General features: G+C 45.4%; 1 protein-coding gene and 1 long non-coding RNA gene across 3 annotated transcripts in view; one reads left to right on the top strand and one right to left on the bottom strand.

The window, feature by feature from the left end:
• Positions 1-14,472, top strand: part of DAG1 (dystroglycan 1) — a 143,855-nt gene that overhangs the window by 7,244 nt on the left and 122,139 nt on the right. The window lies entirely within an intron of this gene.
• LOC309561435 overlaps positions 1-14,472 on the bottom strand; it is a 161,484-nt gene that overhangs the window by 93,471 nt on the left and 53,541 nt on the right. The gene's annotated exons all lie outside the window — the stretch shown is intronic.

Below are 14,472 nucleotides of genomic sequence, written 5' to 3'. Positions count from 1 at the left end.
TACCTGCACCTATGGAAGTACAGAAGGCAAGCTGAAGGCAATGTCTGCAGGAGCCTGATATTGCACCCACGATCTACTGATCATAGGTGCAATGTTCTGCAGGCTCATCAGGTGAAAAAATAAATAAATGCACATTTTTTTTCTCGCAAAAATATGTGCATTTATTATGTTTTTTCTTAAAGCGGTGTTCCAGCTTCAACCCCCTCCCCCTCCTAAAATTAAAAGTCAGCAGCTACACAAAGTGTAGCTGCTGACTTGTAATATTAGGACACTTACCTGTCCTGGAGTCCAGTGATTTCGGCACCACTGCCGGTGAGGGAACCCAGCAGTGAAGCCTTGCAGCTTCACGGACGGGTCCCTAATGCGCGCTGCGCATTCGGATTGGCTCGGCGGCAAAGGGAAGGAGGTGGGGCAAAACTTGCGAGGAACAGCGCCGCACCACGGCACCGTCTCCTGGAAGTGGGGAAGGGTAAAAAAACAGGTACCCGTTCCCCCCCTGAAAGTTACCAAATGTGGCACCAGAGGGGGGGGGGGGGAGCAAATGAGCGGAAGTTCCTCTTTTGGGTGGAACTCCGCTTTAGGAGGTGAACTTATCCTTTTAAGTAATGAAAAAGTTATCACCAAACGAATAGGCCCATGGAGGGAATGCAACAATTGCTCTTGTCCATGGGGATGCACAGCTAAGAGTACAATGGGTTTTAAATACAGTATCTCTGGAGGGTCAAGCCACCATACATGGGTCGAATTCCAAACAAATTTTCTTCAGAAAATCAGAAATATTGTGCATTTTGTGATCCGATGATGACACCATTGATTTCTAAATTTGACCAACTAAGTCTTCAATTTCACCTCATATTGTTACAGAAAAGAAAATTTTATGGCAGGGAATCTTCTTTTCTTTCTAGGTCACAGCTCCTGCACATTTCTTTTTTGAATTATATTTCCTGCACGATTCTCCCGTCATTGATTTGAAATTTATTCGTTTTTCCTAAAATTTCCAACATGCTCAATCACCGCACGAAAATTGGCCGCTGCTGCAGCTCACTAAGACCCCTTTCACACTATCTGTCTGTCGGACGGATTCCGTTTTTCTCAGCGGAGGGATCGAGCCACCGATCCCCCGCTGAGCAGGCGGATGACAGCTATGTCTCCGCGCTGTGTGTGGAGACACAGCTGTCAGTTCCCCATGCATCTCTATGGGGGAAATCGGATGGGAACAGACCGTCGGTTCGTTCTCATCCGATCCGGTCCGATCCGCTGGACGGATGGAAAACAGGGTTTCCATCCGTCCAGATTTGACGGATCGGATGTCAGCGGACATGTCTCCACTGACATCCGATCCCCTATAGAGATGCATGGGGGGACCGTTCAGATCCGCCAAAAAAACGGACAGGCGGATCTGAACGGTCTGCCTGTGTGAAAGGGGCATAATAGTGCGAAATTCGAAAGAAAATTCTTAGTTACGATTTTCAATGGAAGCTCTTTTAACTTATCATTGACTTGTTCCTATCATAATCCTAATGATAATCCGTTTTTATAAACAAAGCCAAGTGATCTATGTTTTAAACAGAAGCAAGGTGTCACAGCTTGTCCTATTAGCTTTAAAGAGAAACTTTTTTTTCTCCTTCTCGCAGTGCCCCATGGGGAAATCAGAATCTAATTTGTCACATAATTTGGCAAAATCTGTACTTTCAGTTTGGAATCTAGTTTGGCAAAAATGGCTGCTCATCCCTTTTCGTAAACACATTGGGCTTCTTCATCAGACATTATTATGATGTGTTTTTAAGGTTTCCCACAATTCTTGCAATCAAGGAGCAGAAACATAGGCAAAGTCTTTACAAATGTACTGTGCACTGACGTATTCCTATCAGCCCTTAAACATGTGTCACTGCCAAAGAATAATGTAGCAACATTTTCCACCACACAGCAGAGACATATGATGAAGCAGAATGATGATATTCCATTTTCACTGTCCCTTCTGGTTTCCTGGCACTAAAATGTGTATGATATATGCAGACAGACAAAGTGACCCTTACTGGCCGCCCACCTGGGTTGAGACTTGCAGTTTCTCAGCAGCTGAAGAACCCCAGGTTATCTTAACACTGGGTTTCTAACTGAATTCAGACTGTTAATGGGAGTGTTTTCTCATAACCTAATAGGCAGAAGTAGTTCCTACAGAAGAGAGGGAGTTCAGCATGGGTGTAGGCCGATGCAGTTTCATTTCTCCATTGCCGGTGGCACTGTCCGCCGCAGCAATGCAGATGGCGTAGTGAGGAAGTGGAGAGGAACCTAGTTTCTCTATGGTTTCCTCGGTCACAGGGAGGCAGCTATTTGGATGCTGGCATCTCAGGTGACTTTGGTGGCAATCTTGGTTGTTAAGCTCCAGGGGCTGAGTGAAACGCGTTGGGGTCATGGTCTAATTGGAGTCCAGGCTGAGGTTGTCACTCTTATCATCATCGAAGGACTACATGGATGTAAAGCATTAGGGATCACCTCTTTCTTCTCCCTTTAGCTATAGCTTAGAGCCAGGACAGGCTCTGTCCCTTGCCAGCACTCTCTGCAGTGGAGGTGGAGGAGTCCACATACATTCCCTATATTGGTGAGCCTGAGTGGCACACAAAGCAACACCAGGGGTCACAGAGAGTCTATTTAGGACCCTGGCTCTTGGGTTTGGTGCTCATTTTGCAAGTGGCTAAAGTAGGGGCAGGTCACCCGTCTGTCAGGACAGTGCTTAGCATCAGGAAAAGGTTCGGGAGGAGTAGGGAAAGTGCAGGGACACACCATCTTCACTGGAAGCCTCCCCATTTGGATACAAACCGGCCAGGCCGCATTCTGCTCCTCTGCACCTCTGAGTCACCAACCTGCTGTCACATTGCTGGTACAACTTTGAGTGTTCCCAGTTGGGTTACCTTATTGCTGGGTCTGTTGTAAATTGCTGTTCTTCTGTTACCGTATATTCCCATTACTGCTCCGTGTATTTTCTGCCCATCGCACCACACAGCACCTACACATATGGCATTCCCAGGGCAGTGATCCTCAGTCCAAAGAGCAAAGAGCAGGCAAAAGACAGGGCAGCAATGTACAGATTTGCAGACTTTGACAAATATTGTCAACCCCCCCCCCCCCATATAGTACATCAGGGTCACCAACGAATGTGTATTACTCGCCAGGTAAGTCAGTATCTCTGCGGATCCATGTATCAGTGATTGTGTTATTGCCCCTGCTGGATTATGTCTCCGATTCCATCATATTCCTGGGAGGATGCGGTGCTGTGACCTCCATGCTTCATCCCGGCCTCATCCAGGCGCATGAGGTCATTAGCAGTCCGAGCGGTGCCTAATTACAATCCTTATTAACAAACATATCTTCTCTACATGCTCTACGTGCCATTTACCGCCATTTACCATCATTTTCTGCTGTTCAGATGACCTATTTGTGTCTCACGGGGGTGTCACTGCACGAGCATCACAAGAGGATACGGATACACTTTTATCCAATGCTGACTTACCATAGACTGAGATGGACGACATATGCTACACAGGGAGGATCCTGAGAATCCATCCGATGATGGTGGGAAAGAAACTGCCGAGAGTGATCTTTGCTACAAAGGTGACAGAGTACTCCAACAATCAGACTGTGACTTTCGGTAAAGTGGTCTGGACTTAGGATCAATGTACAAAGAGACCCAATCAGTGTATCCATGTATCTGTACATGGTGGGAATATTTGAGAACATACAGTGCCTGCTCACTTGCCGGCCTGGATTTCTCCTGTGTTTCCATGCAACACAATCTCACTTCAGGGCTGCAGAATTTACAGTGAACATGGAAAGAAAAAAAAAATCTGGACATACTGTAATAGAAGGCTGACAGATACATTAAAGATAAACTGTGGCCAGGCTACTAACATTCACACAGTCACATATTATTAGAAAGCAGTAAATCAGTTTTCAAACTATGAAAAAAAGGGTCTCCCCCAGACCTCCCCGTTGTGGGCTGGAGGCAGGGGCAGACTGGCAACTTTCGGCCCAGGGGGCAAGTACAAACCAGAGGGCCATGGTGCAGTAATTCGGCCCCCCTCCCACTTTCCCTCCCACTCTCCCAATCCTCCTCCTGACCCCCATTCCTAGCTGAAGCCCTGCTCCAGATACTCTATACTTACTGGCTGAATCTGGGTTCCCGACCTGGCCAGCAGGGGAAGGTTGAGGGGAGTTGGGACAGCTCGGTTGAGGCTGGCCGGGGCAGAAGATTCTCCTGTGGAGCATGGAACCGGGTCTGCTCAGACACAGTTTACACCATTCATGCTGGGGGGGAGACCTGCGCTCTGTCCTTGCCTTCAACCTGCACTCAATAGGTCAGCGGGAGGGACTCTTTACTTCTTTTCACCAGGAACCCTTTAGGCATGTCTGTGGCAGAAGTGGTGCAGCCCTTTTACGGGGAATCGGAGCGGCCCAGGGGGCAATTGCCCCCCTGCCCCCTGGCCCAGTCCTCCCCTGGCTGGAGGAGACCCTGTTTTTTTTGTTGTCTTGTAGTTAGGGATGGTGTGCAAAGAGTGAGTATACATACTGCAAGGAAAGTTCTACCATATATAGTTGTTTGGAACAAGCCCTCAATGACCTCTGCAGCTGCAGGCACTGCGGGGCAATTCATCCTCAAATTTCAGAAGCAATAAACTTGCTAAGGTCTAGTCAGCCCTCTGCTCTCTCCTCCCTTCAGTGTGCCTGCTCTTTGTTTATACTGGAAGGTTGGTAGGCTGCCGAACTACTGCTAGGAAGGGTATGTCAGCTGCTTCCAAACAATACAAAAACCAAAGGAAATCTCTCCACATATTAATGGCTAACTATTGTGTTTTGCCTGGAGTTCCACTCTATGATAAGAAGGAGTGGAGTTACACTTTTCTTATCAGTTCTGGGAGGAAAGAAGCTGTGACATAAAAGGACGGACAGAAGGATTGCCCTCGTCTATATTCTGCTCTTCACTGACCTTTCCATCGTCTCGGATCTCTATCGTATGTTATCATATAGATATCTCTTCCCCCCCTCCCCCCCACCCCTGCTTCTGGATCCATGCCCAGGAAATGTCATTTACTAAGAGGGAATAATGCATCATGTATATACTTGTCTGACCCAACTATGGAGGAGATGTCCTCTATTGTGTCTACTTTTCCCTTCAAGCCTTGCACCAGACACCACGAGGCAGAGTAAAGTGAAGTAACCCACAGTAACTACTCGCTGACCCGCTGAAAGAAAAGGTGACTTCTGATTGGTCTGTCTGGTTAACCCTACTTTATGCTATGAAAGCAGCCTGAGGGTATTGCTGATGACACATGGACTGCAAAAATCTGAAAGCTTCCCCTTGAGGGAGGAACAAACTATCCTCCATACAGCTGACTTCCTGTCTAGATTTCCTTTACTACACAGACTTGTCAGCAGAGAATGCTGAGATTATGTATAAGGCAACTTTAACTTCAATTTATAGGATTTTTACTTGTTAGGGGCTTTGTGTATTCAGACTGTTAGTCTTGCTGGATGTCTGTGACACCATCACAACCATTGGCCAGGTTTTCTTTTCTCTGGTCACCCAGGTTGGAGGCTTTGGCAGGCAAAGCTGTTCAGTGGTCCGGAAGTGGATACAAGTTGTAATTTCCCCCCATGGGTATCATGTGTCCCCCAAACACACTCACACTGCACAGAACCTTCCGAACCAGGACTTATTGAGCAGACGATGGAATCACTAAGGTTCCTAGGAGGCCTCATTCTTTCCAGCCTTGCAATGTTGACCCCCATCTTGGTGCTTTGCTCTAAACCAGTGGTTTCCAAACTGCGGCCTGAGGGCCTGATGTGGCTAGTCTTTATCCGGCCCTTGGTGCACTAATCCTCCCAATGATATGAGGCACTATTCCTCCTATTGGCACCAACAATTGGGCTTAATTCCTGCCACTGGCACTTATGATGGGGCATTATTGCTCCCACTAATATCAATGATTGGGGACTATTCTTCCCACTGATACAAGTGATGGGTCACTTTTCCTCCCACTATTATCAACGATGGGGCACAATCCATCCCACTATTATCAACTATGGGGCACTATTTCTCCCACTAGAATCAATGATAGGGGAACTATTTCTCCCACTGTCACCAACAATGGGGCACTATTCCTCCCACTGACACCAACAATGGGGCACTTATTTCTTCCACTGATACCAATGATGGTGTACTATTCCTTTCACTGATACCAGTAATGGAGCACTTTTTCTCCCATGGATACCAATGGTGGGGCACTATTCCTCCCATTGACACCAGCAATGGGGCACTATTTCTCCCACTGACACCAATGATGGGGCACTTATTCTCCCACTATTTCCAATGATGGGGCACTGATCCTCCCACTAATTCCAATGACGGCAAACTGTTTCTCCCACTGATACCAATAATGGAGCACTGTTCCTCCTACTGATACCAATAATGGAGCACTGTTCCTCCCACTGATACCAATGATGAGGCACTGATCCTCTCACTGATACCAGCAATGGGGCACTATTCCTCCCACTAATACCAATAACCCACTAACTACTCCTCCTCCTACTGACCACCAACCCTGAGGCCATATATATCCTCACTAATGCTTGGCCTAGGACATTTTCTACTCCCACTGGCCACATTCTGGCCCCCCTGAAGTCTGAAGGACAGCAAACTGGCCGTTTGTTTGAAAAGTTTGGAGACCTCTGTTCCAAACCACATATAACTGGTGGTCACCAATTAGTGCTGTATACACAGTACCGGACCTGCTCAGCCTACAGTGACTACAGAACGTGCCAGAATAATTTCAGCAATTAATTACCTTTCCTGGGAACTTGCTGGATCTTGGCCAACAATGCCAGTTTTTCACTTATGTTACCAGCCAGGCTCAGTTCCCCCTGGCTTTCCATTGGCGGAGGAGATGTAAACATAGGCAAAGTGTCACTAAGCATCATTCATAGGGGGAGGTCTCTGCGCAATATTTAGGGTCATTAACGTTCTGTATATTTCCAAAGTGGTTATGGAGGACACCAGTGCCAGCTTCAGAACCAGAATCAGAGCACGGATCAGAACCAGTGTCTTAGGTCTGAGGAAACAGGTATAGTACATCCTGAAAGTATTCACAACATTTCACTTTTTTCCAAATTTTGTTGTTACAGCCCTATTCCAAAATGGATTAAACTAATTTTTCCCCTCAAATTCTACAAACAATACCCCCATAATGACAACATAAAATAATTTTATTCGAAATCTTTGAAAATGTATTAAAATAAAAATGAAAAAAAAAATCAAATGTACATAAGTATTCACAGCCTTTGCCATGACATTCAATGTTGAGCTCAGGTGCATCCTGTTTCCACTGATCATTCTTGAGATGCTTCTACAACTTGATTGGAGTCCACTTGTGGTAAATTCAGTTGATTGGACATGATTTGGAAAGGCACACACCTCTCTATATAAGGTCCCGCAGTTAACAGTGCATGTCAGAGCACAAACCAAGCCATGAAGTGCAAGGAATTGTCTGTAGCCCTCCAAGGCAGGATTGTATCGGGGGAAACAGATCTGGGGAAGGGTACAGAAAAATGTCTTCTGGATTGAAGGTCCCAATAAGCACAGTGGCCTCCATCACCTGTAAATGAAAGAAGATTGCAACCACTAGGACTCTTCCTAGAGTGGGCCACCCGGCCAAACTGAGCGATCGGGGGAGAAGGCCCATAGTTAGGGAGGTGACCAAAAACCCGATGGTCACTCTGACAGAGCTCCAGCATTTCTCTGTGGAAAAAAGAGAACCTTCCAGAAGAATAACCTTCTCTGCAGCACTCCAACAATCAGGCCTGTATGGTAGAGTGGCCAGACAGAAAGACACTCCTCAGTAAAAGGCACAATGACAACCCATCTGGAGTTTGCCAAAAGACACCTGACGGATTCTCAGACCATGAGAAGCAAAATTCTCTGGTCTGATGAAACAAAGATTAAACTCTTTGGCCTGAATGGCAAGTGTCATGTCTGGCAGAAACCAGGCACCATCCCTAGAGTGAGGCATAATGGTGGCAGCAGCATGCAATGGTGTGGGGATGTTTTCAGCAGCAGGAAATGGGAGACTAGTCAGGATCGAGGGAAAGATGAATGCAGCAATGTACAGAGATATCCTTGATGAAAACCTGTTCCAGAGTGCTCTGGACCTCAGACTGGGGCAAAGGTTCATCTTCCAATAGGACAACGACCTTAAGCACACAGCCAAGATAACAAAGCTACAGGACAACTATGTGAATGTCCGTGAACGGCCCAGCCAGAGCCCAGACTTGAACCTGATTTAGCATCTCTGGAGAAATCTGAAAATGGCTGAGCACCGACGCTCCCCATCCAACCTGATGAAGCTTGAGAGGTCCTGAAAATAAGAATGGGAGAAATGGCACAAAAAAAGGTGTTCCGAGCTCGTAGCATCATACTCAAAAAGACTTGAGACTGTAATTAGAGCCACAGGTGCTTCAACAAAGTATTGAACAAAGGCTGTGACTACTTATGTACATGGGATTTTTATTTTTGTTTTTTTATTTTTAATAAATTTGCAAATATTTCAAACAAACTTCTTTCAAATTGTCATTATGGGGGTATTGTTTGTAGAATTTTGAGGAAAATAATGAATTTAATAAATTTTGGAATAAGGCTTTAACATAATAAAATGTGGAAAAAGTGAAGCACTATGAATACTTTCCGGATGCACTGTATAGATTGTCTATTCCCTTGGAACTGCTTCACCATTTTGGAACTTGTATATCAGGGAATGGCAGCTTCTACCTGAGGCTTTTCCAACACGTTCTTTGCTTACTGACAGATCACTGATAGTAGACAATTCTGACATTTTCAAACAATATTGGACTTTGTGTATTGTTAACAGATCAGAGTGCAATGATCTGGACAGGTGGGTGGCTGATCACGTACATAAGAAAAGCACTGTTGGACGGAGTATGGGGACATCTGTAAGAGATTGTTTATCATCATCTTACTGTTTATGTGCAATAGATGATGAAATGGTCAATAGTCGTTCAGCAGTGTATGACACCTCCACTGAGAACAATCGCACTATGCGACAATCGTTTGAGTGACCTTGAGGAGGATTACATGACTTCCTCATTGATTAGAGTAATAAACACTTCATGAGATAGGATGAGTGGCCAGTCAAGACAAACACTGGCTGGAGGGATTGAAAGGTCAATAACAGGAGACAGATAAGGATGCTGTGACCTCACTATGGTAAACAGCAGGTGTTATAGACTGAGGACATAGAAACCCCCAGAGGCATCTGGTTTGGGGAATACATGGTAGCACTTTTGGGATCTTTCCTGGTCCTGATGGATCCCCAAGATTGAGCCAGTACACAGTTTTCTATAGGGGTGCAGACAGCACCAATTCCTGGGGTTCTGGAGTCCCAGACCAGCCAGGAGAGGTGACCCCCCAGGGATATGTTGGTTTGGCCCAGAGGCTCCTTTCAGTTGGGACTTCATGAACTGGGAGAAGAGATTTCTTATAAAGCAGCAAAACCAATCCTCCAATATTGCAGTGCTCCAGAATGCCTAATGCTAGGAACTATGACCAAATTACTAGGGATGCACCGTTCCGATATTCGGATCAGATATCGGCATCGATATGGCCATTTTAGATGGATCGGGGGATCGGTAACATTGACCAATCCACTGGCCGATCCGGTTTTTGCTGAGTAACGGCTCAGCCATCCCTTACTAGGTGCAGTAGTAGTACGGGATGGGAGCCGCTACTTCCTGTATAGGTCCGGCTCACAGGCGGAGTGATATCAGATGCACTCCGCCTGTGAATGGAGGAGCCACACACATGAAGCAGCGGCTTTTCTCTGTACTGCAGCCGCTTGCTTTGTGTGTAGCTCCGGATCGGTTCCGGTATCGATATCGGCGATTTCACAACGCCAGAAATCGGTATCGGGTCCAAAAAAGTCGGATCGGTGCATCCCTACAAATTACGCAGGAGACCAGTACTTGCCTTGAATTCACTGACTACTGTCTCTAGGTGCTGTGATTAGGCATAGAGCTCACTCCTGCAGGAAACTAAACGAAGATTGCATGTAGTTGCAAATGCAGTTTACATTGTAAATTGCAAGATTGCAGCCTTGTACGAGATAAGATGTATAGCCAGACAAGAAAAACACTTAACGAGAGTGAAAGGTCAACAACCGGAGACAGATATGCCTGCTGTGACCTCATCTTGGTAAATATCAGGTGTTATAGACTGGGGAACCACGTACCTGGATGATTCAGGGAATACATTGTTACATGTTTTTGACCATAGCTGATCCGGGTGGATCCTTGAGGCTGAGCCAGTACACAATCTCCTATGGTGGTATGGATGGCACCAATTCTGGGAGTTCCGAAGTACTAGGCTAACCAGGAAATGTGACCCACGGGATTACGTTGGTTAAGTCCGAAGACTTATTTTATTTGGGACCCTACGTACAGTGAGGGACCCTGGAAGGGTTTCCATATAAGACAGCCAAACCAATCCTCCAGTATTGTAGGTGTTGCCATTCCTTACCATGCTCCCAGACTGGCAGAACAATGACCAAACTACGTGGGAGACCGCCACCTGCCCTGAAATTCACAACCACTGTTGCTGAGTGCCATGATTAATCATGGAGTGCATTCATGCAGCAAATTGTAGGAGGGCTACATGAAGCTGCAAATGAGGCCTACAGTGGTATTTGCAGGACTGCAGCCCAGAGCGCTCAAAGACAATCCCACACTACAGCTACATCCAAATGTTTTAGGACACAAAGAAACAGTTGTATTAGATTGTCACAGACAATAGTCAAGAGGGATTTTAGGGTTGAGACTGATATATTGCCTAGCTACCCTGCAGCATTGTCACCCCTCTTCCAGCCATCGTCCCTCTGTCATACCTGCTAGAAGATTCTGGGCACCAAATAAACTGCATATATTGAATGTCTTCTCATTTTCTTCCAACCTCCAGCATGACCGCTCCAGCCACGGCCTCCCCCCAGAACTGTTCTCCAGTCTTGGCAGGAGAGGTGGATGAGTTGGGGGGTCAGCTATAATACAGAAAACCTTTTGTGGGGTGCAAGTTAGAGGTCCGTCTTCTGCTAGTTCATGTAAAACCTAAATATAAATCTGTTTTACTACAAAAAAATTACAGCAAAACCTTCTGTGTAAACTGAATTTGTGCACAACTGTTTTCCTGGCCCAAGGGATCGTTTTCCTTTAAAACAGCGACATTTCTGCTGAGTTTACCACAACTGACAAATTCCGCCACATTGTGAACACCTCATTTATTTGTCCTCATTAAGCACCGTGTCCGTCACGTGTCAGTGCATTAGAGGGAGCGGAACACCAGCAGTAAAACGCGGGGACCGGTGATGAACATCGGATTGGTTGTGTGTATGTGCGATTGGCACCAAGAGTTCAGGTAACAGTGCAGAAATGTTGGTGCCCATCACACCAATGTGACTCGTGTGAACGGCACCCCACACAATTTCCACTTTATTATGGTAAAATCGTTCTCCAAGATTACTTTAACACAATAAGACACAAATAGGTCTACCAGAAGGGGGGGGGTGGGGGGGGGGTTGGTATTTTTTTTCTGACCAACTTCATGTAAATTTACCAGCAAAACGGGGCAAAGGGCAAAGTCCTAATTGAATTGCCTGTGGGTTTCCTGTAGCTGATCTTTTCCTATTACTTACCATACCTTGTAATGCACTGATGGCCATTTTAGTAGGGGCTTCCTCTCGACAAAGCTTCCCCCACTAATGAATGTTGGGGTAGTGAAAGAAGTAGAGGAAGCCTAGATCCACAGAATGGATGAAGCAGAAGTAGAGAGGTCCTTGCACTGCAAGTCCTCAGGTAAAGCTTCCTCTCCAGCAAGAACTGCTAGCATCACAGTAGTGACTTCACCAAATCTCTCTGCAAATTTGGTGATACTAGCAGTCAGACTGCAGATATACAGCTATGAGAATGCAGAGCAGGAGTGCCTAGACACAGGAAGTGCACTGATATCAGCAGTACCTAGGTGCAGGAAATGTACTGCTAGGTTTCAGGAACTCCAAACCAAAGGAAGGTGTTTAAAGTGGTGTTAAAGTTTCCATTTTTAATTTTAAATAACATACATGTAAACAAAAAAAAGGGGGGGGGGTCTCTCGGGCTTTCGTGGGAAGTCGGTGACTGGATTAGTTATGTCAAAAGGTTGCTGCTAGCACTTAAAACCGCTTGCTGACCGCCGCAAGTACATATACTGCAGCGGTCAGCCCCGGCCAGGCAAAGTGACGTATGGATATGTCACTAGCCTGTGAGCCAATAGCGGGCGGGCGCGCACCCCCGAAGGCACGCTCCCGCCCCGGCTCGTTCCCTAACAAGTCCGCGCGCGTGACCGCTGGTCACTCGCGATCGTCCGCTGTGAAGGGAGAAAGGCAGGCGGCTAATGTAAACAAAGCCGCCTGTCATTCTTCCCTGTGTAACAGCAGAGATCTAACGGTCCTGCTATGTAGGACCGTTGATCTCTGCTGTTACATGTAAAGCCACATCCCTGCACAGTTAGAATCACACCCCTAGGGACACACTTAACCCCTCCTTCCCCCAATAAAGTTAACCCCTTCCCTGCCAGTGTCATTTTTACAGTAACAGTGCATATGTATAGCACTGATTACTGTAGTAATGTCACTGGTACCCCCAAAAGTGTCAAAAATGTCAGTCAAGGGTCCGATCTGTCCACCGCAATGTCGCAGTCCCGCAAAAAAAAAATCGCAGATCGCTGCCATTACGTGTTAAAAAAAAAAACACCAAAAATTACAAAAATCTTTCCCTTAGCTAGTAAACGCAATAACTTTTGCGCAAACCAATCAAAATACACTTATTGTGATATTTTTTTACCAAACATATGTAGCAGAAAACAAATTGGCCAAAAATGTTAAAAAATTTATGTTTTTACATTTTTTTGGGGGGGGGGAATTTCATATAAAAAAATGTGAAAAATATTGTTATTTTTGCAAAATTTACGCTCTTTTTTTGTTTATAGCGCATGATCAAAAAAATCGCACAGGTGATCAAATACCACCAAAAGAAAGCTCTATTTGTGAGGAAAGAAGGACGTCAAATTTGTTTAGGTACAGCGCCGCACGACCGCGCAATTGTCCGTTAAAGTCACGCAGTGCCGAATCGCAAAATAGGGCCTGGTCAGGAAGGGGGTAAAATCTTCCGGGGCTTAAGTGGTTTAAAGCTTATCCTTAGCCTTGGGCATATGGTGTAATGTAATAGTGCTGTGCTACCTTTATAAAGTACAAAGTGATGAATACAGTCATTGAGTAACTAAATGGCTGGATGAACTTATGTGCAAAAATGCAAATAAATAACGTAAAAAAGTATCACATAAAAATTCATATAAACATAATTATTTCTCATAAATAGGTGTGAATCATAAAACAGCGAGTGATGTAATAAAGTGCTAGTATTTCATAATAAGGTGCAAACATAGGTGATGGTGAGAGTGACTGATGGAGCAAATCAACTCCACTAATTGTAAGCATAAACCATGACTTAAAAGGTGAAAATAAATATACAAAGTGAAAAAAGATCAATAGTGTGGAATGTCCTGATGGTCACTTCATGAATATCTGAAATCTCCAAAGTAGTGCTTCAAAAAAAATAAATGTGATATATCCAAAACGAGTTGTAACAATCGTGCAGGTTGGATCATACATGTCCAAACAGAAGATGGTGCATAAGGTGAAAAAACATCTAGGTGTTGTAATTATTGCAGAAAGTGAGGGTGACCTTCCATGCTGGTGCCTGCAAACTGTGTGCCTGGCCTCTCACCTCTCACTTTCTTGCAAAGAGCCTTACGGGTAAACCAGTAGGTCCAGGGGGTCCTGGGTGATGGAGCCCTCGTTGGGTATATCGTCTTATTCCTCCTCACTGCTCTTTGTCTCGCTCTCAGAGTAAGGGGTATAAGTAGAGACCTCTCATAGTGTGGTAGTTTTGAGTATAATTTTATTTACAAAAATAGTAACTCACGTATCAGGTAAATGGTAATCGGCGTCTGTCTCGGTGTGTGTGTTTTCTTCCTGTTTGCATCACTTTCGGGTACGCTCCTGACCTGCCCTACGCGTTACGTCACTTGCATCGTGACATCCCTGGAAGAAGTCACGACGCACGTGATATAAACCCCTTAGATGTCTCTGCTTCTCTAATTAGAGTAAATAAAGGTGTCAAAGACAGAATCCACTCCGAAGATCTGCCCTGCACTGACATTGCATGTCTCAACTGAATGTAGTAAAAGAGCATGGAATCTGGTAGATTAAATTTACCCTTCAGCTCCTCGAAAGGAAGTAGTGATTGATTGCCAAAGATTTGGATAAGATAAAGCACGCCATAACCCCTCCATTTAGCACCATGCACACTGTCATCATTTACATTACT

This window comes from Pelophylax lessonae (assembly GCF_965119305.1).
Source record: "Pelophylax lessonae genome assembly, chromosome: 8".
NCBI classification, from domain to species: Eukaryota; Metazoa; Chordata; class Amphibia; order Anura; family Ranidae; genus Pelophylax; species Pelophylax lessonae.
The sequence above is the reverse complement of the archived record's forward strand: the minus strand, read 5'-3'. Positions and strand labels throughout refer to the sequence as shown.